Source organism: Capsicum annuum, chromosome 6 (genome assembly GCF_002878395.1).
Source record: "Capsicum annuum cultivar UCD-10X-F1 chromosome 6, UCD10Xv1.1, whole genome shotgun sequence".
Classification (NCBI taxonomy): domain Eukaryota; kingdom Viridiplantae; phylum Streptophyta; class Magnoliopsida; order Solanales; family Solanaceae; genus Capsicum; species Capsicum annuum.
The window spans coordinates 171,409,840-171,415,096 of NC_061116.1; the positions used below are offsets into that span (position 1 = coordinate 171,409,840).

The 5,257-nt window shown below is 35.0% G+C and overlaps 1 non-coding gene across 1 annotated transcript; it reads right to left on the reverse strand.

The window, feature by feature from the left end:
* Positions 1-1,676: 1,676 nt before the first annotated feature.
* Positions 1,677-1,783, reverse strand: LOC124899885. The gene has a single exon (XR_007057448.1). It is a non-coding gene; the product is annotated as a small nucleolar RNA R71 (small nucleolar RNA).
* Positions 1,784-5,257: the final 3,474 nt, after the last annotated feature.

Below are 5,257 nucleotides of genomic sequence, written 5' to 3' on the forward strand. Positions count from 1 at the left end.
AACTATGACAAAATTTGAAATTTTTGAGCACATAGGGGTGCCACTCCCGCAAGACTTTGAGATAAGGTCATTACATGCATAAATACACAATTTATCATTTCAAGAAATAGTGTTCATCTGCGATAATAGCGTGCCACGCCCTAAATACACCATAATATGGGCATGCAACGCCCAAGGCACAAAATCTGTCAACTTCCCCATATTATAAATAGGACACTTGGTTCTTGTTGTAAACACTTTTGGATGAATTTTGGACCTGAAAAACACACTAGGAAGGTTGTAATTAGGGTTTTTTTTTATCTTTTACTTTAATTTACTTTGTATTTATACGCATGAATTCCTTAATTGTGATTAGTTGTATGACCGTGAGTGGCTAAACGATCTTATTCTTGGGTTTAGGCCAAGAACATGAATAATTGTGCTTATAATTGATTTGATTTATTATTGATTATCATGTTTGGTTGTTCATATATTCTTATTCTCACTATTCTATGGATTCACAACCCTATGGATAAACCTATATTTCTATTGTGAGTCCAGAAGGAGGAACAATAGATTAGATTGTGGAATATACTTAATTCACTCAATTTGGCTCAAATACGGGAAGATGTATAAATGTATTTAACTTAGTACTCGGATTCCCGCTCAATGATATAGTTGTGGGGCTAAGTTAGATAGATAATTAGAGGTCTGAAAGACCATAATCATATTATCAACCCCATGAATCAACAACCAGGATAATTGACTTAACCAACAAAATTGTATAGCTTAGTAGGATTGTTCAAATCCATTGACCCTGAATTTCTTCCCATTATTGTTCAAACACTTTATAATTTCAAATTGTTTACTGTTAACGTTACTTCTCAAATCTCAAATGTTAATGGTTACACTCATACTTATTTAATTTGATTAGTTAAGCTAGAATTGGGTTGTTTTTAAACTATGTCCCTGTGGGTTCGACATCCAGCTCGAAAGGGCTACCTTATTACTTACACAACTATCTACGCTTGCGTGTGCGGTAGGATCACACCATGTTTTTAGTGCCATTATTGGGGACTTGAAATTAACAAATTTCTTACTTTTAGTTTTGCTATTTTGTTTTATAAGTGCTAAAAACTTGATCTTAGCTTCTGAACTTGCAAGAACAGGCCTAAATCTCAAGTAAGTTGGCAAGGAAAATGGACTTGGTTGACCCATATCCTGAACTCGAGCTACGCTTGCATTAATTAAGGAGAAAATCATTACTCATCTATCGAATACCGCAAGTTCAATCGAAAAAAAACTATTTTTACTATCATGATTGAAGAAGTACCAACTTGTAGGATTGTATGCAAAGTGACAATCCCACTTACAACCAATATTACCTACACCATCCTCAGATCAAAACCTAGTGGTAGGTTCAAGCTCAAAGAAGATATGGTGCATTTACTGCATAGCAGTGGGCAGTTCACAGACTTTTCACATGAAGATCCATAAGTTCATTTATATATTTTCTTGGAAATTAGTGATACTTTTATTCCCACTGCAGTCTCTACTGACTACGCGGCTCACTCTCTTCCCCTTTTAACTTTTAGAGGAAGAAAAGAAATGGTTAAAGGCAAAACCTTCAAACTCCATCACTACATGGCCTAGAAAAGAAGTTCATCATTTAATTCTTTTCATCTGGCAAGGCTGCAACATTACGTAGTGAGATTTTGAGTTTTAAGCAGAATCCAGATGAGAAACTTTATTAGGTATGAGAGAGATTCAAATATCTTCTTTGGGATTATCCACACCATCAACAGATGAATGATGTATTGGCTCACACTTTTATTGAAGCTCTTGACCATACTATGAAATTTTGTTAGATTTAGATACAGGTGGTCAAGCATTGGAGAAAAGTTATGATAGGGTGATATGTCTAGAAATACAGTGAAAAAGCCTGCCAAAATAATTGAAGTGGACAGTGTCACAATTTTGGCTACTCAGTTAACATCTCTTCAAAAATAAATAATGGCACAGTTCAACAGGTTGAGTGTGGTCCAACCTTGGGCATAAGTAAATATAATCCAGCAGATCCTATTTTGGCATAAGATTTATGGTATTACTGGTCACTCCGTAGCCTAATATGGAGAAAATTTAGATTCAATTAACTTTGTGGGCAATGCAAAGAAAGTAGTCTTTACTATGATATTGACTACAACCGTAATTGGAGGGTCAACCCTACTATTCATGGGGCAATAATCAAACTCAGAATCAACAATTTCAGCAACAACAAAACATTCACGCTAGTAGTATAAAATAAAGATTGAAAAAGATCCTGGCAAATTTAAAAAAGATGGTTGTAGAGATTAAAAATCAACAGCGTACTAAAAAAAAATATAAAGCAACAGTTGGGGTAGTTAGCTTTGGCTTAGAATATCAGACCTCAAGGGGGTTTTTCAAGTGACACATAGAATCTGAAGCAGGTAATGGGAAACACTTTGAGGAGTGGTATATACTTAATTGACAGACCCCGAAAGAAAAATCAGGAAGTATAGGTAGTGTTAGTACCACAATAGGTAGAGTAGAAGCAAGTGGAACCCAAAAGATACTAAAAGTTCAGAGAAGTCAAAGTACCCAAAAATAAAGGCAGCTGAGCTCACATAAGAGATACCACCACCATCGCTCTTTTAAAAGTTCAAAAAGGCTAAAGAGGATGAATGTTTTAAAAAGTTCTTTGACGTATTTATTGAACTTCACATTATCCTTCCTTTACTAGTTGTTTTGCAAGGTATGACTAAGTACGGTAAGTACTTGAAGATGTGGTGACCAATAAGTTAAAGTTGGGAAACATTGAGGTGGTGACACTTATTGAGGAGTGTAGCTCATTTGTGATGAGCAAGATACTTAAAAAAATTAAGGACCCCGAGAGTTTCACCATCCTCATACAAATTGGTGAAATCGATATGGTCCATGCCTTGAATGTCTTGGGAGTGAGTATAAATTTGATTCCCCTATCTATTTTTAATACTCTGGATTTTGGAAGACTGGGCCATGTTCGGTAGTGCTCTAAAACTAGAGTGGTGCCTAAAGAAATCATCGAAGACGTTCTCATTAAGGTTGGTGATTTCATTATTCATGCTGATTTTATTATGCTTGATTTTGATGTAGATGATAGGGTACCAATCATACTAAAGAGTTTATTCTTGGCAATAAAAAGATCACTTATTGATGTAAGAGAGGGCACTCTCACCATGAGACTAAATGATGAAGAGTTGGTCTTTAAGGTATACAAAAAACCTAATCCATATTTTCCTTATAAGGATTTTTATATAATTATAGACATGTAAGTGGATAAGTGTGGGGTGGAGGAGTGCACCTCTTCGAACTATCTCATAGAGTTGCCCAAACCACCCATTTAGCTCGAGATTGAGAAACTTCAAAGGGAGCTTGACAAGGCTAGTGTAGAGAAAGTTGCAGACCTAGAGAGTAGAGACTCAAGAGGTTAGAAAAGAGTAAGAAGATGGCTTATGAGTAAGAAAAAGAGGTTGAAGGAATAAAGTTGAAGAGTAGTGATGTAAATCGTGTCACGACACTAAATCAGGATATACTTGGGAGGTAACCCAGGTTAAGGTAGGTATTTTATATTCTAATTTTTCTTTATATTACTATTGTTTTTGAGTTACTGGTTGACGAAAAAGCTGAGTACCAGTAACCCAAGATAAGAAATATGACAAAGAATGAGTGTGGGTCCATCAGATCTCGTTGATGATTAAGATGCTGCTAGTTAGGCTTAGAGTTCTCATGGAGTATTCTGTCCTTACTTCTAGTCATACTTTGGGGACAAAGTGTGATTTTTAGTGTTGGGTGAGAAATCTTCCAATTGCTTGGGCTGAAGTGCTACTATAGGATTTTTATGTTTATTTGTTTTTCTAGTTTCGGCTAAATTTGAAAAAATTACAAAAAGATTTAGGGTGAAGTTCTACTATAGGATTTCTATGTTTATTTGTTTTTCTAGTTTTGGCTAAATTTGAAAAAATTACAAAAAGATTTAACATTTGTTTTCTGTTAGTTTTTGTTGGTGTTAGTCTAGTAGGGGCACACTTCACCCAACCTTTAATTTTTATTTTCATTCTTTTTTTGAGGGGGCGTCCTTTGAACCTAGTATTCGATTTTTATTTTTAGGAGTAAATTTTAAATTTTTTGTATTAGGTATACGTGAGATGCTCTTGCTTTGTTCGATTTATGATTATATGGTGCAAGTGGTTTTGAACGTAATAAAATGTATATAGTGTTGAATGACTATTGTTGAGACACCTAGCCCTATGTTTATGACTCTTGAGTGATGTTGTCTTGATGTAAATTCTTTCTACTGCTTGGTTTAGAGTCTATAGGGATCCTACTTAATTGAAGCATGTCCCATGTGTTAGTGGGGTCTTTTGTTATATTTCTTGTTCCATATTAATGTTTAGAACTTGCCTGGTGTATGTGCAAAGCAAAATAAAACATGTCAAGTTTAGGAGGTGATATAGGAATTTTTGATAGCCATGTTTCATACCCTCTTTGTATCTCCTAGTTGCGTGATCTAAGTCAAGTTCTATTGACCTTTTAGCCTATTCTTTGATAACCTCATTTGTCGCATATTCCCCTTCTTTAATTGACTGTAATTTGATCCAAAGATCTTAAGTGCTTTAGTTGAAAAATAAAGATGGTTAATGAGTGTAATATTTAAGAAGGATAAAGTGAAGGTCAAGCCCCAAGGAAATAATAACTATTGGTTTGAAAAAGTTTATGTGGTGTGGCTGACAATGAGGTAATGAAATGAATGAAATTGATCAAAATTGAATTATGTGTGTTAGTGAACATTCCTTAATAATATATGTGAACTAGATTACAGAGATCGAGTAAAACAAAAGAGATGTGAGGAGATAGAAGTGGTGAGAAAGTGATTATGTAGAGAGGAGTTCAATGTTGTTTGTGATGTATTAAAGCGCTTAGGGATGATAGTTACTATTAGTGGCTGAAATAGTCCCTATCCATCCCTTGGCCTACATTACAACCCTTAAAATTTTATTTGGTCTTGAGCCTCAATATTATAATATTAGTGGAGTACTTAACGAAGGGAAATCCTATGGTTCATCTTAGGTGACATGTGAATTCTTTGTGAGAGTGAGTGAAATTTGATTCTTACAACCATTCTTGTGATAAACTGCATCTCCGGGAGTGAATATGGGTAACTCTCTTGTGGTGAGGGCGCGCGTTTGATGATAGTTAGGTGACTTATATAATATCTTAT